The sequence below is a fragment of the Oncorhynchus gorbuscha genome, linkage group LG04, assembly GCF_021184085.1.
Source record: "Oncorhynchus gorbuscha isolate QuinsamMale2020 ecotype Even-year linkage group LG04, OgorEven_v1.0, whole genome shotgun sequence".
In the NCBI taxonomy this organism is placed as follows: Eukaryota; Metazoa; Chordata; class Actinopteri; order Salmoniformes; family Salmonidae; genus Oncorhynchus; species Oncorhynchus gorbuscha.
The window spans coordinates 30,098,983-30,124,171 of NC_060176.1; the positions used below are offsets into that span (position 1 = coordinate 30,098,983).

Genomic DNA, 25,189 nt, shown 5'->3' on the forward strand with positions numbered 1-25,189 from the left:
TATAAGGTAGTTGTTGTGAAACGGTTAGATTACTTGTTAGATATTACTGCATGGTCGGAACTAGAAGCACAAGCATTTCTCTACACCCGCATTAACATCTGCTAACGATGTGTATGTGACCAATACAATTTGATTTGATTTAAATAAAGATAAAAAATAATACACCTTATGGAACTGCGGGTTCTGTGAAGAGACACATACACAGGTATAGACACACGCATACGCACACACGCACTCTGCACACACCTCCATTGTTGCATGGTGCTATTCTATTGTACTTTATGTATTGTAGATATGTAGTGGTGGAATATGATTTACTGTTGTATGTGTGATGTCAGTGTCTTAATGTGTTTGGACCTCAGGAAGAGTAGCTGCTGCCTTGGCAGTAGCTAATTGGGATCCCTAATAAGTACAAATACTTTTGGAAAAAAGGGTTCCAAAAGGGTTCTTCATCTGTCCCCATAGGATAACCCTTTTTGGTTGCACCTCTATTTAAAGGGTTCTACATGTAACTCAAAAGGGTTCTATCTGGAACCAAAACGGGTTCTTCAAAGAGTTATCCTATGGGGACAGCCGAAGAACCCTTTTAGGTTTCTAAGAATGTAAACTACTATGACCAACACCTCTTTCGTCTGAGCACATACACGTTTCTCCATAGGGAAGCCAATCTGGTCATCTTCAGTCATCTTTTAGGTTATGAAAGAGATGAACTGGAAGAGACTCAACTGCCATCCTCTCGTAGGCCTCTTTATCCTCTCCCTTCCCCTGTCTTGGTGTAGAGAGAAGTAGGATGAGAGAGGGGGGGTGAGACATGCCCTTGTGTTCCTCAGCTCAGCCAGTGATAATCTCACATGATTTAACAAAATCCCCACTTCCAGTATGAGCGAGAGAAGAAAAAGTGAGGGAGAGAGAGATGCCAAAAACCAAACTATTTCACAGCTAAAGTAACACAAAAGCTAAGCTACTTAAAGCATTTCCTATTGGGGCGAATGGGGTTAGCGGCCTAAGGGTACACACTTAATGTTTTGTGAAAAGTGTTATGAAATGTCATGTAATATTTTTAATTGTATATAACTGCCTTAATGTTGCAAAGGCAGCAGCTAAAGGGGATCCTTAATAAATACAAATATGGAGCTGACTCTGCTAAATTGACTCTTTGCCGGGGTTGTTTTTACCAGATTGGAAGAGATACAGCAGCTTCCCTAATGCTTGGTGTAATCGTTTCGGGGGGGGTTTGGAGAAATCTCTGCGTTAAACAAATCTGTGTCTGTCTGCAGCAAATGTGTAAGTGTGGTTGCGGTGGAGTGTCCTGAAGCGAGAATGGAGAGAGAGAATAATTTTGATTTTTTTCTTTGAAAACTGTTTATTCAGTTTACACACAAATCACATCACACACAGTCCCCTCCAAGCAGTAAGTCACAGGGATGTAAAATACAGCTCAAGTTTCATAAAACCGTTTTGGAGTTCCCACGTGTGTGAATTACATTTTCTCTCATTTCAGAGAACACAACACATCTCCCACCCAATATTTATAATATAGGGGAACCATTTCTGGAGTATGGTAAGGGGAGAAAGCCCTATGACAGTGCCATATACTGTATATCAGAGGAGCATTTAAATATGAATTCCCAGAAACCGACAGTTTATTACAGTTCCAAAACATATGGAATAGTGTGGCTACATGTTCGAACACAAAAAAATAATCAAAATTAGAGAATATTTTCCCAAATGTAGCCCTGGACCAGTGATCCACCTTGAATTGGATCTGGCTGTGTCTGGCGCTAAAAGAGGAAGAATGTTTCCTTTGCATCACAGATTCCCAGGTGTCATCCCCAAGTTCCTACCCCCAAATCATTCTCCCGTGGTCTTTAAAGGCAAAAAAGATGAGTTCTGTAAGTCATTTATGATATGTCTGAAATTGCACCCTTAGGAAGCTTGTTTAATTCAAAAAGCTCTCCATTGCTGTACTTGCATTCCTAATGGGAAATTGAAATGTGTTATCTCTAACAAAGTTCCTTGTCTAAAGGGAGGAATAAGTTGGATTGGGGGAGGTTGTAAAGTATTATCAATGAATAATTGGGCTACTGAGGAGAGGCTGAGTGAATGCCTGATGCCAAAAGCCCCATAAGCCCCATAATTTAAAGATGGAGAAAATAAAATGTTCTGATTGATTGGACCTGACAGAGAAAAGCCTTTAAGACTAAATGGAACTGATTCCACATTTTAAGAGACTGTTTACCAATTGGGTTGAAAGATTAGTGGAATCTGTGTGGGAAGTTGGACAGGTAGGATAACTGACAGTGAAGGTGAACAGGTGGTCACGTGTCAGGTAACAGAGGAATGGATGAGACTGAGGCAGGAATTCCTTTAACCATAAAGTGGTATATTTACTGAGTACTCTGTGGTGAATTAATGGACGCACAGAACTTCTGGATCAGATGGAGTTAAGGAAGAGAAAGCAGCGAGATCAGGCGATGACAATTTCCTCCTTTTATGGAGTTGAGATCTGTCGGACATTTCCACCTGACCTAATTAAAGCGCCCCTGGCCCAGCTGAGTAAATGGCAATGAATTAAAGGATTATTCCACCAACTCCATGGGCCTTTTCAACATGGGTTGACACACATTTTGCCTAGGGCCACTGGGAAAGATGAGCACATGACAGAGGAAAGTGCAGCAGGTTTACATGAATCAGACTCGATCAGGACCAAGAGTGGTCTTAGGCCGGTAGGATCAGTCTGTAGCCAGTAACATCACAGCACTTGATTTGGATATAAAAATAATCTTTATGGAACAAAAGGAACATTTATTGTGTAGCTGGGAGTCTCGTGAGTGAAAACATCCAAAGATCATCAAAGGTAAACGATTAATTTGATTGCTTTCTGATTTTCGTGACCAAGCTACCTGATGCTAAGTGTACTTAATGTTTTGTTGTGCGATCGATAAACTTACACAAACGCTTGGATTGCTTTCGCTATAAAGCATAATTTCAAAATCTGAGATGACAGTTGGATTAACAAAAGGCTAATCTGTGTTTTCCTATATTGCACTTGTGATTTCATGAATATAAATATTTTTAGTAATATTTATTGAATGTAGCGCTATGCTATTCAGCGGTTGTTAATGACACTTATCCCGTTAGTGGGATTGCAGCCATAAAAAGTTAATATAGCCGGCGACTGTACAAGTATTTACAAAAACAAGTAAACAGGACGATGAACAAAAAGTAGGCCTAATCGACTCAAACAAAAAGCCAGGCTTCAATCATTCCTGCACCTGACAGCATGCCGATCTTACCCTGTCTAATCTCTATCTGTCTCTCAAACACAGAAATGACAGGGTTTGAATACCAATATCCATCATGCATCTGACCAATGGGAAGAATCTCCTTTGCATTAGCGTAGCCTCTTCTGTAGCCTGTCAACTATGTGTCTGTTTATCCCTGTTCTCTCCTCTCTGCACAGACCATACAAACGCTCCTCACCGCGTGGCCGCGGCCACCCTACTCTGGTGGTCCCAGCGCGCACGACCCACGTGGAGTTCCAGGTCTCCGGTAGCCTCTGGAACTGCCAATCTGCGGTCAACAAGGCAGAGTTCATCTCAGCCTATGCCTCCCTCCAGTCCCTCGACTTCTTGGCACTGACGGAAACATGGATCACCACAGACAACACTGCTACTCCTACTGCTCTCTCTTCGTCCGCCCACGTGTTCTCGCACACCCCGAGAGCGTCTGGTCAGCGGGGTGGTGGCACCGGGATCCTCATCTCTCCCAAGTGGTCATTCTCTCTTTCTCCCCTTACCCATCTGTCTATCGCCTCCTTTGAATTCCATGCTGTCACAGTTACTAGCCCTTTCAAGCTTAACATCCTTATCATTTATCGCCCTCCAGGTTCCCTCGGAGAGTTCATCAATGAGCTTGATGCCTTGATAAGCTCCTTTCCTGAGGACGGCTCACCTCTCACAGTTCTGGGCGACTTTAACCTCCCCACGTCTACCTTTGACTCTTTCCTCTCTGCCTCCTTCTTTCCACTCCTCTCCTCTTTTGACCTCACCCTCTCACCTTCCCCCCTACTCACAAGGCAGGCAATACGCTCGACCTCATCTTTACTAGATGCTGTTCCTCCACTAACCTCATTGCAACTCCCCTCCAAGTCTCCGACCACTGCCTTGTATCCTTTTCCCTCTCGCTCTCATCCAACACCTCCCACACTGCCCCTACTCGGATGGTATCGCGCCGTCCCAACCTTCGCTCTCTCTCCCCCGCTACTCTCTCCTCTTCCATCCTATCATCTCTTCCCTCCGCTCAAACCTTCTCCCACCTATCTCCTGATTCTGCCTCCTCAACCCTCCTCTCCTCCCTCTCTGCATCCCTTGACTCTCTATGTCCCCTATCCTCCAGGCCGGCTCGGTCCTCCCCTCCCGCTCCGTGGCTCGATGACTCATTGCGAGCTCACAGAACAGGGCTCCGGGCAGCCGAGCGGAAATGGAGGAAAACTCGCCTCCCTGCGGACCTGGCATCCTTTCACTCCCTCCTCTCTACATTTTCCTCCTCTGTCTCTGCTGCTAAAGCCACTTTCTACCACGCTAAATTCCAAGCATCTGCCTCTAACCCTAGGAAGCTCTTTGCCACCTTCTCCTCCCTCCTGAATCCTCCGCCCCCTCCCCCCTCCTCCCTCTCTGCAGATGACTTCGTCAACCATTTTGAAAAGAAGGTCGACGACATCCGATCCTCGTTTGCTAAGTCAAACGACACCGCTGGTTCTGCTCACACTGCCCTACCCTGTGCTCTGACCTCTTTCTCCCCTCTCTCTCCAGATGAAATCTCGCGTCTTGTGACGGCCGGCCGCCCAACAACCTGCCCGCTTGACCCTATCCCCTCCTCTCTTCTCCAGACCATTTCCGGAGACCTTCTCCCTTACCTCACCTCGCTCATCAACTCATCCCTGACCGCTGGCTACGTCCCTTCCGTCTTCAAGAGAGCGAGAGTTGCACCCCTTCTGAAAAAACCTACACTCGATCCCTCCGATGTCAACAATTACAGACCAGTATCCCTTCTTTCTTTTCTCTCCAAAACTCTTGAACGTGCCGTCCTTGGCCAGCTCTCCCGCTATCTCTCTCTGAATGACCTTCTTGATCCAAATCAGTCAGGTTTCAAGACTAGTCATTCAACTGAGACTGCTCTCCTCTGTATCACGGAGGCGCTCCGCACTGCTAAAGCTAACTCTCTCTCCTCTGCTCTCATCCTTCTAGATCTGTCGGCTGCCTTCGATACTGTGAACCATCAGATCCTCCTCTCCACCCTCTCCGAGTTGGGCATCTCCGGCGCGGCCCACGCTTGGATTGCGTCCTACCTGACAGGTCGCTCCTACCAGGTGGCGTGGCGAGAATCTGTCTCCTCACCACGCGCTCTCACCACTGGTGTCCCCCAGGGCTCTGTTCTTGGCCCTCTCCTATTCTCGCTATACACCAAGTCACTTGGCTCTGTCATAACCTCACATGGTCTCTCTTATCATTGCTATGCAGACGACACACAATTAATCTTCTCCTTTCCCCTTCTGATGACCAGGTGGCGAATCGCATCTCTGCATGTCTGGCAGACATATCAGTGTGGATGACGGATCACCACCTCAAGCTGAACCTCGGCAAGACGGAGCTGCTCTTCCTCCCGGGGAAGGACTGCCCGTTCCATGATCTCGCCATCACGGTTGACAACTCCATTGTGTCCTCCTCCCAGAGCGCCAAGAACCTTGGCGTGATCCTGGACAACACCCTGTCGTTCTCAACCAACATCAAGGCGGTGGCCCGTTCCTGTAGGTTCATGCTCTACAACATCCGCAGAGTACGACCCTGCCTCACACAGGAAGCGGCGCAGGTCCTAATCCAGGCACTTGTCATCTCCCGTCTGGATTACTGCAACTCGCTGTTGGCTGGGCTCCCTGCCTGTGCCATTAAACCCCTTCAACTCATCCAGAACGCCGCAGCCCGTCTGGTGTTCAACCTTCCCAAGTTCTCTCACGTCACCCCGCTCCTCTGTTCTCTCCACTGGCTTCCAGTTGAAGCTCGCATCCGCTACAAGACCATGGTGTTTGCCTACGGAGCTGTGAGGGGAACGGCACCTCAGTACCTCCAGGCTCTGATCAGGCCCTACACCCAAACAAGGGCACTGCGTTCATCCACCTCTGGCCTGCTCGCCTCCCTACCACTGAGGAAGTACAGCTCCCGCTCAGCCCAGTCAAAACTGTTCGCTGCCCTGGCCCCCCCAATGGTGGAACAAACTCCCTCACGACGCCAGGACAGCGGAGTCAATCACCACCTTCCGGAGACACCTGAAACCCCACCTCTTTAAGGAATACCTAGAATAGGATAAGTAATCCCTCTCACCCCCCCCCCCCCCCCCCTAAGTTTTAGATGCACTATTGTTAACTGACTGTCCCACTGGATGTCATAAGGTGAATGCACCAATTTGTAAGTCGCTCTGGATAAGAGCGTCTGCTAAATGACTTAAATGTAAATGTAAATGTAAGAATCCCTTTCACATCCTTTTCAATTAACATTTAACAGCATGAATTAACATCTAAACGTCTTCAGATGCTACACACACATGAATAACCTTGAGCACACATATCAATAACGGTGCAAACATACTTAGAGTAAATACAATCTGGCATATGAACATGTACAGTGGGGCAAAAAAGTATTTAGTCAGCCACCAATTGTGCAAGTTCTCCCACTTAAAAAGATGAGAGAGGCCTGTAATATTTCTTTCATCACATTCCCAGTGGATCCGAAGTTTACATAAACTCGATTAGTATTTGGTTGCATTGCCTTAAGCAATTTAAACTTGGGTCAAACGTTTTGGGAGCCTTCCACAAGCTTCCCATAATAAGTTGGGTGAATTTCTTGGGCACATTCCTCCTGACAGGACAGGTGTAACTGAGTCAGGTTTGTAGGCCTCCTTGCTCAAGTCGCTCTGGATAAGAGCGTCTGCTAAATGACTTAAATGTCAAATGTAAATGCTCGCACCCGCTTTTTCAGTTCTGCCCACAAAGTTTCTATAGGATTGATTAATTCGATTAATTCCGTCCATATACTGTATATCCAAAATGTCCATTTATTTTGAGCTTTTGATCCAGAAAAACACCTGTTCCAACTTGCGCAACGTGACTACAAAATATCTCAAAAGTTACCTGAAAACTTTGCCAAAACATTTCAAACTACTTTCGTAATACAACTTTAGGTATTTTTGAATGTAAATAATCAATAAAATTGAAGATGGGATGATCTGTGTTATACAGGAAGAAAACAAACTGAAGCATGCTTTCTGGTCATGCGCCTCTATCAAACAGTACACATGAAGTGACCCTCGTTCAAATGGCCATACTTCTTCATTACACAAAGGAAAAACCTCAACTAATTTCTAAGGACTGGTGACATCCCATGGAAGCGGTAGGAACTGCAAGAAGGTTCTTTGAAATCTGGATTCCCAATGAAACACCATTGAAAAGAGAGTGACATAAAAAAAATCTGATTGGTTTGTCCTCTGGGTTTTGCCTGCTACAAATGTAAATTTGTAAGTCGCTCTGGATAAGAGCGTCTGCTAAATGACTTAAATGTAAATGTAAATGTAAATGTTATACTCACATACATGATTCAAACAGTTTTAGAAACTTCAGAGTGTCATCTATCAAAATGTACTAATCATATGCATATCTTATCTTCTGGGGATGGGTAGCAGGCAGTTGAATTTGGGCATGCATTTCATCCGGATGTGAAAATACTGTCCCCTGTCACCAAGAAGTTAACTTCCTGACTGATGTCTTGATGTTGCTTCAATATATCCACAACATGATGCTGCCACCCCCGTGCATAATAACGATGGTCATTATGGCCAAACAGTTCTATTTTTGTTTCATCAGACCAGAGGACATTTCTCCAAAAAGTATGATCTTTATCTTCATGGGCAGTTGCAAAACATAGTCTGATTTTTATATGGCGGTTTTGGAGCAGTGACTTCTTCCTTGCTGAGCAGCCTTTCAGGTTATGTCAATATATAACACGTTTTACTGTGGATATAGATACTTTTGTACCTGTTTCCTCCAGCATCTGCACAAGGTCCTTTGCTGTTGTTCTGGGATTGATTTGTGCTTTTCACACCAAAGTATGTTAATCTCTAGGAGACCGAACGCATCTCCTTCCTGAGTGGTTTGACGGCTGCGTGGTCCCATGGTGTTTATACGTGTGTACTATTGTTTGTACAGATGAACGTGGTACGTTCAGGCGTATGGAAATTGCTCCCAAGGATGAACCAGACTTGTGGAGGTCTACAATATTTTTTCTGAGGTCATGGCTGATTTCTTTTGATTTTCTTATGATGTCAAGCAAAGAGGCACTGAGTTTGAAGGTTGGCCTTGAAATGCATTCACAGGTACACCTCCAATTGACTCAAATGATTTCAGTTAGCCTATCAGAAGCTTCTAAAGCCATGACATAATTTTCTGGAATTTTCCAAGCTGTTTAGAGGCACAGTCAACTTAGTGTATAAACTTCTGACCCACTGGAATTGTGATACAGTGAATTATATGTGAAATAATCTGTCTGTAAATAATTGTTGGAAAAATGGCTTGTATCATGCACAAAGTAGATGTCCTAACCGACTTGCCAAAACTATAGTTTGTTAACAAGTCATTTGTGGAGTGGTTGAAAAACGAGTTTTAGTGACTCCAACCTAAGTGTATGTAAACTTCCGACTTCAACTGTATGTCACTCCCTTTGGTTCCTTCCCCTGGTGTTATTGTTTCTGTTCTAGTCTCATGTCTGTGCATTGTTCATGTTTTCTTGTTTTGTGTTACGTTTATTTTTCAAAACACTCATTCCCCGAGCTTGCTTCCTAACTCTCAGCGCACACATTATAGAATAACGCCTCGCCTAAGGGAAGGATTAGGGAGTGTTTTTTGTTTCGGTGGGAATGACGTCGGGTCCAGGAGCTGCTACAGGCTCTCATGTCTCAGACAGATCGCCAGGCTCCCCTGCCTCCGCCAGCTCGTCGGACTTCCATGCCTTCGCCGGATCGCCAGGCTCCCTTGCTTCCACCGGCTCGTCAGGCTCTCATGCCTGAGCCGGATCACCAGGCCCCATTGCTAAAATAAAATAAAATGTACACTCACCATGCTGCACCTTGGTCTCCTTCCAACGACGGCCGTGACACGGAGACAGGTTCTTGTTGTTTCGGTGTGAATGACGTCGAGTCCGGCAGTCGCGACAGAACAGCGCAAACTGGCTCTAACCAGAATATAAAGAGGAGTGGGAGGCCCCGGTGCTCAACTGAGCAAGAGGACAAGTACATTAGAGAGTCTAGTTTGAGAAACAAATGCCTCGCAAGTCCTCAACTGGCAGGTACTATTTAATGAAGCTGCCATTGAGTTTGTTTTTACTTAATTCAGAATGACCATTGTTATACATAGAATAGATGACCATGAAGGAGTTTGCAAGAGAGAACAAACAGATCTGGGACCAGACTAATGTACTGGTCATCGTTTGCTTATACTACTTGTAATGATCCATCGTTGTGCAAGTCATCATTCAATAACCCAGTCATAATTACCCTACATTGACTTGTGTGCACTTGTTCTTGTATGCTGTGTTATTGACAAGCATCTGGTCACTATAGTAACACCATTTGTAACAGGGACACAGTGAGGGAAATAACTTGGTTTATTTTAACAACCTCAGGCCCATAGGAGACTGGGATTGTCCGAGCTTGAGATCTGGCCAAAGAGACTTGTACAACAGTATGTGTATGTTAGAAGTAAATAAAAAATCAAAATCTCCTTTACCTCCATACACAATAACACATGGTTAAAGAGTCACCTACAGGAGCAATTAGGGTAAAATGCCTTGCTCAAGGGCACATTGACAGGTTTTTAACCTAAATTGGCTCAAGGATTCATACCAGCCACCTTTCGGTTACTGGTCCAATACTGTTAACCATTAGGCTACCTGCCACCCCGTGCTATATTATATGATATTGAATCATGTCCTGAAAAGGAGATAGCTAACAGTTATAGGCTACTGATCCGGAATCAGGTAAATTGGACAGAGAAAAGCTGTAATTGATCGCAGTACAGTCTCTTGAAACTGATTTAATTCAGTAAAACCACATTAGAACTCTCGTCAGTGCCAAAGAAGTACTCAACAAGGGGAACTCAATGACCCTGATCTTTTAGATCACCTCCAAAAGCTAGTTTCCACCACACTTCACATTCTAATTGTATGATTAATTATCTTCCTTTCTGCATCACGAGATAAGAGGGGACTTAAAGGAAGGGCGTTACGGTTTACAATGCTACAATTGTCCCCGACGCGACTCGAACATGCAACTTTTGGTCCATAGCTCTACTCCATCTAGCCACAACTCTCTTTGGTGAAGTGCAATACAAATACTGAAAACTAAATGGTAATCTCAAAATGCCAGCTATCAAACTCTGGTGCCTAAAGCCATATTGTACCAATTTATTTGATAGCATTTCACATCTGGACAATATCAACACAAATTAAAATATTTGAAGTCATCATTATGTTGGATGTCTTGGATGTCACGGAAAGATTATGTTTACCTGTCTGATTAAATCCATACAAACTTCAGACAATGTTACAGCAAGGTTTTATTGGTTTTGAGAGTGAGGAGATTCCTCGATCAAGGCCAAGCACTTGTCTCCTATTTCACTGAAATGAGAAACATAAGAGAAATGTGGAGGGTTGATGAGGAGTGTGTCACTAAGGCTGTGTTTAGATAAATAGCCCAAAGCTCTGATAAAGTTCTGATGTGAAAAGATCTGATGTAATTGGTCAAAATACCAATTAGTGGAAAAAAATATCACAATTAGGCTGCCTGTCTAAACACAGCCTAAGGCCCTCATATCAATCCTTATGCGACACAGATAATAATAGTGCCCTGTACGGTTGACTAGCCACTGTGTAGTGTTAGGTTATTATTTTTCAGAGTAAATAACTCACGGACACTAGAGCAGCTTAACCAGGTGTAATTCTTCCCAAAGGGTAGACACACCTGTATTCAGAAAAAAAAACATTTCTCACAAGTATATACAGTGGGGCAAAAAAGTATTTAGTCAGCCACCAATTGTGCAAGTTCTCCCACTTAAAAAGATGAGAGAGGCCTGTAATTTTCATCATAGGTACACTTCAACTATGACATGAGAAAAAAAATCCAGAAAATCACATTGTAGGATTTTTAATTAATTTATTTGCAAATTATGGTGGACAATAAGTATTTGGTCACCTACAACAAGCAAGATTTCTGGCTCTCACAGACCTGTAACTTCATCTTTAAGAGGCTCCTCTGTCCTCCACTCGTTACCTGTATTAATGGCACCTGTTTGAATGTGTTATCAGTATAGAAGACACCTGTCCACAACCTCAAACAGTCACACTCCAAACTCCACTATGGCCAAGACCAAATAGCTGTTCAAAGGACACCAGAAACAAAATTGTAGACCTGCACCAGGCTGGGAAGACTGCATCTGCAATAGGTAAGCAGCTTGGTTTGAAGAAATCAACTGTGGGAGCAATTATCCGGAAATGGAAGACATACAAGACCACTGATAATCTCCCTCGATCTGGGGCTCCACGCAAGATCTCACCCCGTGGGGTCAGAATTATCACAAGAACAGTGAGCAAAATCCCAGAACCACACGGGAGGACCTAGTGAATGACCTGCAGAGAGCTGGGACCAAAGTAACAAAGCCTACCATCAGTAACACACTACGCCGCCAGGGACGCAAATCCTGCAGTGCCAGACGTGTCCCCCTGCTTAAGCCAGTACATGTCCAGGCCCATCTGAAGTTTGCTACAGAGCGTTTGGATGATCCAGAAGAAGATGTCATATGGTCAGATGAAACCAAAATATAACTTTTTGGTAAAAACTCAACTCGTCGTGTTTGGAGGACAAAGAATGCTGAGTTGCATCCAAAGAACACCATACCTACTGTGAAGCATGGGCGTGGAAACATCATGGGGAAGTTTTTCTGCAAATGGACCAGGACTACTGATCCGTGTAAAGGAAAGAATGAATGGGGCCATGTATCGGGAGTTTTTGAGTGAAAACCTCCTTCCATCAGCAAGGCATTGAAGATGGAACGTGACTGGGTCTTTCAGCATGACAATGATCCCAAACACACCACCCGGGCAACGAAGGAGTGGCTTCGTAAGAAGCATTTCAATGCTCTAGAGGAGATATGCATGGAGGAATGGGCCAAAATACCAGCAACAGTGTGTGAAAACCTTGTGAAAACGTTTAACCTCTGTCATTGCCAAACAAAGGGTATATAACAAAGTTTTGAGATAAACTTTTGTTATTGACCAAATACTTATTTTCCACCATAATTTGCAAATAAATTCATAAAAAATCCTACAATGTGATTTTCTGGATTTCTTTTTCTGATTTTGTCTGTCAAACTATGATGAAAATTACAGGCCTCTCTCATCTTTTTAACTGGGAGAACTTGCACAATTGGTGGCTGACTAAATACTTTTTTGCCCCACTGTATATACCCCACTTTAGACACTCCTCCTTCTCTCCAATCCTTACATCTTATGTTTCCACAGGAAAAGGGTAACAGGATAATAAACCCTTATCCCTCCCTGCAGGGGATTTGACCTGACCTCCTGACCTCAACCCCTCCTTCGCCTGATCTCTTCCTGTCCACCCAGCACATTCCACAGCCACTGTCTTTCTACAGATCTCACTCCTTTATATACTATGCGTCTGATATATGATGTCTTTAATATCTCAATGTTCAAAGTTTAGAATCCAACAGTAGGTATGTCAAGTAATTTTTGTTAGTAGGCCATTTTAACCTGAGAGAATTGTACAATCTGCCCAGTAGCCTAAAATTGAGAGAACTCCCTGAATCTTGATTGGCTGAATAATATTTGTACGAGACCACTTTAAATTGAGAGAAAAGTACAATCAGCACAGTCTACACTCTACAGTATAACCTATATTCTCAGTATATTAAGTACATACATACATTGCACATTTATAAGCACATCATGAACATGACTGTATAGCTACAGTGATTCCTCCTTTTAAAAGTTGTGTCATACTGCGGCACACCCTGCGTGCTGCTGCAGCATTCTGTGGCATGTCATTTAATTCTCAGCCATTTCTTCTGTTACTGCAAGTTATTGCTCGTTTTACCACCAGAGCACATCTTTGAGAAGCATTTGATATTATTCCATATTGGCATTACCAGAGAATTTAAAACCTTTTTTTAATAACATAGTATATGAGATTGATTTTAAGAAATTTAGCTTAATTAATTTGATTAATATTATGGTGTTTCCATTCAGAGAAAAATTGTCAATTTGTATATTCAGACCGTTTTGCTCTCGGAGCGCACACTAGACGTTCGGGCCGAGGAGTAGGGTTGATTTGAGCGTTTTGGCCTTACAACGGCAGTCAAGCACCCAAGCTAACGTTGGCTAGCTACTTCCAGATACAAATGAGACCACTCTGACCATTTTACTCGCCCTAGCAGAGCTGATAAGGCCGTCGTTTTGAAGTGATCGCGAAAAAACAGGCCTTATTTTTGTGCATTTTTCACCCTGCCAGCTCCTATTAGTTCTATTGAGCACTGTGGCTCCAACTCGCCTTCCGAACATTCTATTCCCAGCTTATTGTTCAACGTCACAATGCCTGCTTCGCTATTGTTGGCAATGAGACCTGCTCATGTTGTTTTATAGTTAAAATGGAAACAACAAAATGGAAACAACAAAAATAATTGTGGAACTCTGCGGTCTTCCCATTGTTTCCTATGGGGGAAATATAGGCATGTCTGTCTATTTCGGCAAATATTTCGCAATCTGTATATATATTTTTCAAGTCGGGTGTAACTGGTGGCTGTTGTCTATGTGTGCAGAGAGGGTCCTTGGTTCGAGCCCAGGTATGTGACAATACAGAGGCGGATACAAGATGCAAGCAACGATGGTTTAATGAATACAGTTTACAACAGCAACAGGACAGACAGACTGTACTCAGACGGAATCCGACCCAGGGACTAGGGCGCATCTTCCAATGATAGCGTGCTGAGAAATCCAGGGGAGTGTGTCCGGATGGGTAGGAAGGAGCACAGCAGATAATCCACACAAGGGCGGCGAGAGAAGAGCACAGACACACGACACAACCTCAGGGAAGTAACAACGATCTGACAACAAGAAACACTGGTTACCGAACATATAAAGGGAAGATAAGTGGTTCCAGCTGGCGCAGACAATCAGGCCGAGATTGGGAACCACGCCCACACAAACACGGGAGAGAGAGAGAGAGAGAGAGAGAGAGAGAGAGAGAGAGAGAGAGAGAGAGAGAGAGAGAGAGAGAGAGAGAGAGAGAGAGAGAGAGAGAGAGAGAAAGAGAGAGAGAGGGAGGCAGTGGATTCATGAACCGTGACAATACCCCCCCCCTAGGAACGCCTCTTGGCGTTCCCAGGCGAATTTACCTGTCGATTGAAATCATCGATAAGGGAGTGATCCAGAATGTCCCTAGCAGGTACCCAACTTCTCTCCTCCGGGCCGTAACTCTCCCAGTCCACCAGGTACTGGAATCCGCGTCCCCACCTTCTAGAGTCCAAAATACGATTGACAGAAAAGGTGGGTTCCCCATCAACAAGTCGTGGCGGCGGGGGAACCGGGACCGGCGGGTTAATGCGTGCCTGAAACACAGATTTTATTTTAGACACATGAAAGGTAGGATGAATTCTCCTATACGCCGGAGGAAGCTTGAGCCGGACCGCCACCGGACTAATGATCCTGGTGACTTTGAACGGGCCGATAAATTTGGGGGCAAGCTTGTTCGAAACGGATCGGAGTGGAATGTTCTTAGTAGAAAGCCACACTCTTTGGCCAACGACGTATACCGGAGGCTTCGACCGGTGGCGATCGGCCTTAGCCTTGGTGCGCGCCCCCACCCGGAGAAGAGTCTCACGGGCTCTGCTCCATGCGTGACGGCACCTCTGGATGAAAGCGTGAGCGGAAGGAACAGTGACCTCGGACTCCGTACTGGGAAAGATAGGTGGCTGGTAACCTAAACTACACTCAAACGGAGAGAGACCCGTAGCTGCCACTGGCAACGAATTGTGAGCGTACTCAACCATAGAGAGTTGTTGACTCCAGGAAGAGGGATTCTTAGAAACCAAACATCACAACACTCTCTCCAAATCTTGGTTGGCCCTCTCCGTTTGACCGTTGCTCTGGGGATGAAACCCTGAAGACAGGCTGACACTCGCTCCCAGTAACCTACAAAACTCTTGCCAAAACTTGGACACAAATTGGGGCCCCCTGTCAGAAACTACGTCCATCGGCAGGCCATGTAAGCGAAAGACGTGATCCACGACAGCTACCGCTGTCTCCTTGGCAGATGGTAATTTAGGCAAGGGAATAAAATGAGCCGCCTTCGAGAACCGGTCCACCACGGTCAACACCACCGTCTTGCCCTGGGAGGGCGGGAGGGCGGTAACAAAATCTAGCGCGATGTGGGACCAGAGTCTCGAAGGGACCGACAGTGGTTGGAGTAACCCATCTGGGGGTCGATTAGAAGTCTTCCCAGTGGCACAAACCGAGCAAGCCAAGACAAAACTGTGAATGTCACGAGCCATCAGTGGCCACCAAAAGCGTTGCTTAACCAAAAAGCTAGTGCGGCTGACTCCTGGATGACACGCTACGTTGGAGCAATGCCCCCACCGAATAACATCGGACCGACACCCCTCCGGCACAAACAACCGATTAGGCGGGCAACCGGGCGGAGGCGTTACCCCTTCTAAGGCCGTTTTGACCCTCGATTCAACCTCCCATGTGAGTGTGGATACCACTAGGGTCCCGGGTAGGATGCACTCGGGAGTGGATGGGCGTTCGGAATGGTCAAAAATGCGAGAAAGGGAATCGGGTTTGACATTCTTGGAACACGGGCGATACGAGAGAGAGAAGTCAAAACGTCCGAAAAAGAGTGCCCACCGCACCTGCCTGGAGTTGAGTCGCTTGGCGGTTCTGATATATTCCAAATTTTTGTGATCGGTCCAAACTATAAAAGGTACCCCCGAACCCTCTAACCAATGGCGCCACTCCTCCAGTGCTAACTTCACTGCCAACAACTCTCTGTTGCCAATGTCGTAGTTGCGTTCCGCAGGTGATAACCGATGGGAAAGGAACGCACAAGGGTGCATCTTGTCGTCAGAAGAGGAACGTTGGGAAAGTACCGCACCTACCCCCACCTCTGAAGCGTCCACCTCTACTACGAACTGACGCGAGGGATCGGGAGCTATGAGGATGGGAGCCGAAACAAAGCGGCTCTTGAGTTTGGCGAATGCAGCCTCGGCTGTATCGGACTACCTGAACGTCACTCTGGGGGAGGTTAAGGCGGTAAGAGGAGCGACTATCTGACTAAAGTTGCGAACGAAACGCCGGTAGAAATTGGCGAATCCCAGAAACCTCTGTAGGGCCTTACGGGAATCTGGGCTTGGCCAATCCACCACAGCCTTAACCTTGTCAGGATCCATGCGAATACCTTCAGTCGAGACGATGTAACCTAGGAATGGAACGGATTGTGCATGAAAAATGCATTTCTCCGCCTTGACAAAAAGTCCATTCTCCAACAACATCTGAAGCACTCGTCTGACGTGCTGAACGTGTTCCTGGAGAGAAGAAGAAAAAATCAGTATGTCATCCAGGTAAACATATATGAACTGATCAATCATATCTCTCAGCACGTCATTGACGAGTGCCTGGAAAACCGCTGGGGAGTTGGATAGCCCAAAAGTCATGACCAAATATTCGAAGTGCCCTTTGGGGGTGTTAAACGCGGTCTTCCATTCGCCCCCCCCCCCCCCCCGCTTATGCGAACCAAATGATATGCATTACGTAAATCCAACTTAGTGAATACCTAGGATAGGTTAAGTAATCCCTCTCACCCCACCCCCCCTAAGTTTTAGATGCACTATTGTTAAGTGACTGTCCCACTGGATGTCATAAGGTGAATGCACCAATTTGTAAGTCGCTCTGGATAAGAGCGTCTGCTAAATGACTTAAATGTAAATGTTAAATGTGAACACAGATGCTCCCTGTAACCTGAGGACATCAACGGTAAGGGATAGGTATTCTTCACTGTGATGTTATTCAACCCACGGTAATCAACGCAAGGGCGCAGAGATCCGTCCTTCTTCCCCACAAAGAAGAACCCCGCCCCCGCTGGAGAAGAGGAAGGACGAATGAATCCAGATGCCAGAGAATCAGAGATGTATCTCTCCATAGCCTCCCTCTCAGGAACAGAGAGTGAATATAACTTGCCTTTAGGCGGAGACTCACCTGGCAATAATTCTATTGCACAGTCATAGGGACGATGCGGAGGAAGAGAAGCAGCACGGGACTTACTGAACACCTCCTTCAGGTCGAGGTATTCAACGGGCACGTTAGACAAATCCACTGCCTCCTCTACAAACACAGAATTAGACACAGACGAACAGGCAGACACTAAACAGGACTCACGACACTTGTTACTCCACATGGATATAGAGTTATGACCCCAGTCAACTCTGGGGTTGTGTTGGGTGAGCCAAGGGTGGCCGAGAACTAATGGTGCAAGGGGTGAGTCCATGAGTAGAAATGATAGTGTCTCAGTGTGATTGCCAGAAGTGATGAGTGTGATAGGTTCAGTGGTGTGAGAAATGTTGGGGAGTTCTTGACCATTGAGAGCGTTGACGGATATCTTGTGCGTGAGTGAGGTGATAGGAATCTGGAGTTTGTGAGCGAGCTTGAAGTCCATAAAATGACCCTCTGCTCCAGAGGCTTGGGTTTCGTGCGTGTGGGTGGCCCATCTTAGTCTTACCAGGAGGAGAGTAGATGATGAGGTCTTCTCTGTGGTGACACCACCCGATAGTAGCCTCATGTTTACTACCGGGCCTGATCTTTTACCGGGCAGGAGTGGATAAAGTGGCCCGCTCTACCACAGTAGAGACAGAGTCCTTGGGATCTCCGCCTCTCCCTCTCTTCCCGGGAGAGGCGAGCTCTCCCCAACTGCATGGGTTCGTGAGCGGAGGCTGAACTGGCCGTGTTCCCGCCGCTGGCATGCCCGCCCTCCGTGTCGTTATACGGTCTGTTAGGGCATGCTCGGCGGCCAATACGACTCAGACGAGCGTCGACCCTCAAGGCTAGTTCCACTAGTCCATTTAAACTCCTGGGAAGGTCCAGAACATAAATCTCCTTCTGGATCCGGTCCTCCAGCCCATGCAGGAACATGTCCCACTGCGCCTCCTCGTTCCACTGACACTCTGCGGCCAGAGTGCGGAATTGGATGGAGTATTCCGATACTGAACGGTCTCCTTGGCGAAGGTCAGCGAGTAGTCTGGCCGCCTCCCTACCCGCCACGGCCCGATCGAAGACCCTTCTCATCTCCTCGGAGAGTGTCTGGAAAGAGGTGCAGCATGGGTCCTGGTTCGCCCACACCGCCGTTCCCCAAAGAGCCGCTTTGCCTGATAGCAGTGTGAGTACGAATGCTACCTTAGACTGTTCACGGTTGAAGGTCCGTGGCTGCAACGAGAAACGCATGGAACATCTCGTAAGAAAGGCTCTGCAATAGTCAGGATCACCTGAATAACCCTCTGGTGTCGGTAGCCGTGGCTCTAGCTGGGAATCCGGCTCTGGCGGGGCGGGTTGAACTGCCGGTGTAGGTGGCGCAGCGGAACCCCTCAGATGTTGTAATTGTTGGATCAGCTGGGATACCTGCGTCGCAAGGGCTTGTACTGCCCGACCTGTGCTGGAGATGTTCTCCTCTTGTTGATCCATTCTCAGATAATCCACACAAGGGCGGCGAGAGAAGAGCACAGACACACGACACAACCTCAGGGAAGTAACAACGATCTGACAACAAGAAACACTGGTTACAGAACATATAAAGGGAAGATAAGTGGTTCCAGCTGGCGCAGACAATCAGGCCGAGATTGGGAACCACGCCCACACAAACACGGGAGAGAGAGAGAGAGAGAGAGAGAGAGAGAGAGAGAGAGAGAGAGAGAGAGAGAGAGAGAGAGAGAGAGAGAGAGAGAGAGAGAGAGAGAGAGAGAGAGAGAGAGAGAGGGAGGCAATGGATTCATGAACCGTGACAAGGTAGGGGCGAGGAGAGGAACGGAAGCAAAACTGTTACACGGGCACCATTTTAATCAGGAGAATCTCCTCTTTGTATGTAAGTCTTGGCAGCGAGCTCATTTGTCATCAGTCGCTAGACCATAAATAGTCAGAAGTTGTATTTTTCTTCCCGACTTTTTCATTACACAGACATAAGCACAGTTGACACCATCGAGGTGCGGATGTTTACTTTCTACACAAGTTGTTTTTTCCCAATTTTGTCCGGCGAACAGATTGTCGTGGTAAAATAAAAAGGGATACATTTTTTTTATGGAATTCTAAGCATCACTCCAGTCAAAATAGACTCTGCGAACCTTCGATTCCATCAATTTGCTATGGGCTCACGCTAGTGTTCCAGTTAACCAACGTCCTTAAGCCGTTTGTCAGCCTTGGGTGAATTTTTGACTCGTTCTCTTGTCTGGCTTATAGATAGCCAGAGCGAATTTACGAAAGCATCCGAATGTCCATTGAGAAAGCACAGACTACACCATTTAGCTAAGCTAAGAATGACGAGAATAATCAAGTCATTAAACATTGGGTAGTTAGATAGCCTATAGTTAATATACTGGCAAGTTTGATGTATAACTACAAACATTAGTTAGCTAGCTAGTTAGTTAGCTAGCTAACATACTGCTGTAATGATATGCTATGTCGTTCGTAAGGACAGCCAACATAACGTGTAAGGTAACTTATTTGAGAAGTCATTGCTTTATTACATTGAGTAGCAAGCTACCCCTGGTCGTTAGGGCAAATCTGGTCTGTGATAGGGGGGGTTTCACACCTAGCTCAGCTATTAGACTATTCTTTAGTAAAGGTTGAATAGTCTATTGTTCAGCTATTAGCCCTCCTCCCCAACTTGTAACAAATAGCTGTTCCCATCTCATTCCTTTCCCTCTTCCACACGTCATCATTCTGCTCCTGAGTGGCTCGCTTGTGGGCGTGCTGGCAGGATATGGCAGCATCTTCGGGTGTGCGTCAAGTATTCTTGTTGAAGTAGCACGTTTGTATGAAGGTGTAGTTATAATATATAATAATATAATAATATATGCCATTTAGCAGATGCTTTTATCCAAAGCGACTTACAGTCATGTGTGCAGACATTCCACGTATGGGTGGTCCCGGGGATCGAACCCACTACCCTGGCGTTACAAGCGCCATGCTCTACCAACTGAGCTACAGAAGGACCACAGGCAAATTGTTATAATGCCATGGAGGTACATTGGTGTCTTTTTGTCGAGAGCAAAACCTTTTTTTATTTTCAATCAAAAATTATTGTTCTGAAAGCAACTTTCTTCCGACACAAAGGAAGTCAAAGCGGACACCTACGAAGATGGCATCTCAGGTAAGCAGCACTGGGCTGTATTGATGTAACCTAAAAATGACATCTGCTGCTTTTGATTGAATGGTCATATCTCAGTTATTGCTTTCATATCCATAAAGAATAAGCTGTTTTCTTTAATTTCAAAGAGCGAGCTGATCAAGGGGTCAACAATGTAGATATTGCCAGATGTTCACTGTCCGAGAAACAGGCTGTGGAGGCTTTATTCCTGGCAAAAGTGTCCATAACCAGAGGTAATTAAACTGTTCTGTGTTCTTTTTCTCTCTTCCTCTCTGCCTGTCTTGTTGTACATGGAACCTTTCTCGCATGCATTAATTAAAAAACCCTTAAGATGTCAGCTGCTAATTTTCAGATTTACACCACATGAACACAGTCATTTTCACTGGACTATCTGTTTCTGCCGAGTCATGATTTGGTGGTGAGACACATAGCCCTCTATTTTTAAATGTTTCAGGTACACTCCGATAGGTGTCTGTGTCACATACAGTATCTTCTATTGACATTATCTTCTATTGGATGTCCTCGTGTGTCTGTTTTTCAGCATAAAGTACTCTATAGCCACTTAGTGTGGACACCAGGAGAGACCACACACACACACAATAACAGTCTCTCTTCTTCACTTCATCCCTCTCCCCCTTCTCCCTAAATCCTCTAGGTTATATCAGCTGTTTTGGTGAACCCCTCCAGCATCTGAACTGGCTGACACAGAGGGCACAGCATAAAGTACTCTGTAGCCACTTAGTGTGGACACCAGGTGAGACCACACACACACACACACACACACACACACACACACACACACACACACACACACACACACACACACACACACACACACACACACACACACACACACACACACACACACACACACACACACACACACACACACACACACACACACACACAACAACAGTCTCTCTTCTTCACTTCATCCCTCTCCCCCTTCTCCCTAAATCCTCTAGGTTATATCAGCGGTTTTGGTGAACCCCTCCCGCATCTGAACTGGCCGACACAGAGGGCACAGCATGAACGGGTCAACAGGAAGTATTATTAAAGAGATGCTTTACATTGAAATACAGCCAGAGATGTAGTAGTACCAGAGTCAATGATCCAAGGTCAGTTTTGCAATTCAACGCCTGATTTAAGATGACTGACTGTGTTAGAGTAAAAAAAACAAGGCTTAATCATGCTCTCTCATCTGCAGGTATGTTTTGAGAGAGGAAGTCAATCTTGTCATCGCCACCTCACCCGCCCTTAAGATAACCTTCGGGCCAACTGGGGGCCCAAGGCTTGTTAGGAGACACCGCAATTGTGATGAATTGAGAGAATATTAGGGTAGCACTGTAATTCATGAATCATATGCTGTCTGCCGCTGTTCTTACCTCTTTCCCTCTCTGTCTTCTACACCTCTCTCCCCACCTCATCTTTCTTCCTCGTTTCATAATGCACGTCATATGTGCATTGAAGTACAGATTAACTTGTATTTATAATATTACAATTATCATAATTATAATGAATTTATAACACCTGGATAATGAACTTCTTTCAATAAAGCGTTTCACATTCTCCACTGGTTGAAATAAAGTATCTCATTGAAATACTATCCTGTGACCTCAGATATGCATAGTTTTTTTTTCTGTATGTATGACTTACAAATCAATCGTGTTTATAGTCTATTGCATAGTTACAATGTGTAATCATTGATGTCCCAGGAGCAGGATTAGTAAACACTGTTGAAGTGTATAATTGTAATACATACATGCAGACACAACGTTTGATATCACTGAATGAGAATGTCTCAAGAGATTCATACCTGAACTGCACCTTTATTTGCCAAGGAAGAGTACATGATCAGTGAATATATTCAATGTACAGGCTACAATGTGGGAATCTCATGCGTGGTAATAACTACAGTACATGTGTATAGGACTTGCATCCTTGGCACAATAAAGTTATTATATTCTACTCTAACCATAGGCTTCATTCATGCCATTCAGACTTGAAGTTGATACAACAGCTATGATAGCTCAGGTTCATAGATTGGTATGAATATTAGTTCAGAACCTAACGTTTTAGGGTCCATACACAGATCGGCTACATACTGTAGCTACACATCCATAGGCATACAGTTATTTTTATCCTCCACTACACAATATGCAAGTAAATAGTTAGCTAGCTATGTTACTTCAGCTGCATTGCAAGGCAAGCTTACACAATTGTACATTCAATTTGCAGTAAATGCTTTAGCTAGCTAGATGCTTTACATCCACTGTTTCACAAGACGACAGCCTGGTTTGCTTGTTTTATTAGGAGTCCCTAAAACATTAAACAACACGAATTACAAATGAATTCGCCTAACACTAGCTAGCTGGCTAATGTTAGCCAGTCAGATAACTTGCTAAATAGCGATTTTCGTAAATGAACTTTATGACAACAAAAAAATATGCACAAAATATATTTGTCAGCCATCTTTGTTGAAGAACGCCACAAGGCAAGGGTGGCTCGAGGCAAATGTCGTAATTGGAACCACTCGATGATTGGTCATATAAAAACCTTGGGACCCAAATGCATAATGAGTGCTCTAACTCCTCCTTGTGGTTGTCTGGAGCAATGAAGCCGTGGCGCTGGGTACCTCTAAGTGCAAGCTCACAACTTTTAAAGGAACAACCACTGTATATAGAGCATTATATTTTCACTTAGTCATGTATTGATGTCAATGGGAGAGAGACTAAGTTAAAATGTAGGATTCGTCTCAAAGTTGTTTTTTCTAAGTTGTTTACTCATAGTTTTCTGCTCCTCCAAAGCTGAATTCGTCTGGCCTACTGACTATGCCCCGGAGTCCCACGTCCAGTGAGGACGAGATGGCCCAGAGTTGTTCTGACTACTCCGTGGACTCCGCCTCTGACAGCTCCCGTGAGGAGACCATCTACGAGACCATAAGAGCCACCGCTGAGCCGACCCCAAGACGCATGGATGACATACACATTCACTCCCTGGTTGTCCGCGTCCTCATCCCCGACCTGCAGCAGACAGTGAGTGTGTGTGTGTGTGTGTGTTTGCGTGTGTCCGTGCGTGTGTGTGTGTTTGCGTGTGCCTGTGCGTGTGCGCGTGTGTGTGTGTGTGTGTGTGCGTGTGTGCGTGTGTGTGTGCGTGCGTGCATGCGTGTGCGTGTGTGTGCGTGCGTGTGTGCGTGCGTGCGTGTGTGTGTGTGTGTGTGTGTGTGTATGCTTGCCTATATTTACTCAGGAACGTGCAAAGGAGTTGAGTCAGAAAGAAATGTTTGATGTACCAAATTATGGGTTAACTTTGGAGGGTTTTTTACACTCATTTTTCTTTTTAAAGGATAGAACTGTTTAATCCTAGACTCAAAGGGTTTTTAAAGAAGTTCAAGTGATGAGAGCTTAGATTACACTTGTTAACATCCTTTCTCTCATTTCCCTTTGGTATAAAACCTTTGTTTTAAGCCAGCTCTGGCCATCCATTATCCTGGCTGTGTTCCATCCTTTCGCCTGGTGGAGAACACACACAGTGTGAATGATCTGTGGGCGTTGATGTATAGACTTTTTCCTCTAATGGAAGCTTCTATCAACCCTTGTTTCGTAATAGAAAAAATAAGGCAGTGGGGTGTGTGTATCTCACAAATTTATGGGGACATGCATATCGCTCCCCATTCCTCTCTTATTACCAGACCCGGGTTCAAATACTATTTGAAATTATTTCAAATACTTGAGCTGGGATTGACTGACATGCCTGTTGCAATGGAACCAACAGAATAGCTGCACAAATATAAGTCTGACACTCGGGGCAGTTTAAAGCAAACGCTAAAAGTATTTTAAAGGTTTCAAATTGCATTTGAAGCCAGTTCTGCTTAATATCTGCTTAATTCTAGTTGTGTTTTTGTTATTTTGCGTTTCTTGTGCGCCCTCCTTTGATATATGTAATTCTGTCACTAACTCCTTATTTGCTGCTTATTTTAAATCTCTTTTTGACAGCATCCCTTTTGATAAAAATAAATAATCCATACGTTTGCCCATAAAGTGGTCGGAAATTAACTTTTTGGACCTGAATACCCAAAACTTCAGGAGATAAATGTTCTCAAAGTTGACCCATTTTTCAACACTGGGAAATATAAATGGTTGAGTTTGATACCATTCAAAAGCTTATCAACAGGGTTGTCAAACTATTGTCTTGAAAAATATCTAAAAATATCAACTTAGATTTTTCATCTTCTGACATTTTTGTGTCGTGTCCGCCATCGGTTGAGACACAACATGCTCTTGAATACAGTGTGGGTATACTTTTTGTACATTTATTAGCCAAAACATGACACCCACCCTGTATTCAAAAGCATGTTGTGTCTCAACCGATAGCGGGCACAACACAAAAACCTCAAACTATGTCAAATAGGTTTTAAGCTACAGCATATTGTCAGGACCCGGTTACAAACCCGGGTCTCCGGAGTGAGAAACAGTCACTTAACCAACTGAGCCACGAATAGTCGGCAGAACCCAGAAGATGAGGCAGACACAGCAGTACTTGAGACAGTGTATTTAATGAAGTAAAAAAAGTGAAGTCCTTCAGGAAAACATGTAACTCCACAACCTCAAAAGGAATTCCACGAGAACAAAGGTAATCCTCCAAGACAAAAAGGTAAATCCACAAG

The 25,189-nt window shown here is 45.0% G+C and overlaps 1 pseudogene; it reads left to right on the plus strand.

The window, feature by feature from the left end:
* LOC124033952 overlaps positions 1-25,189 on the plus strand; it is a 243,101-nt pseudogene that overhangs the window by 50,902 nt on the left and 167,010 nt on the right.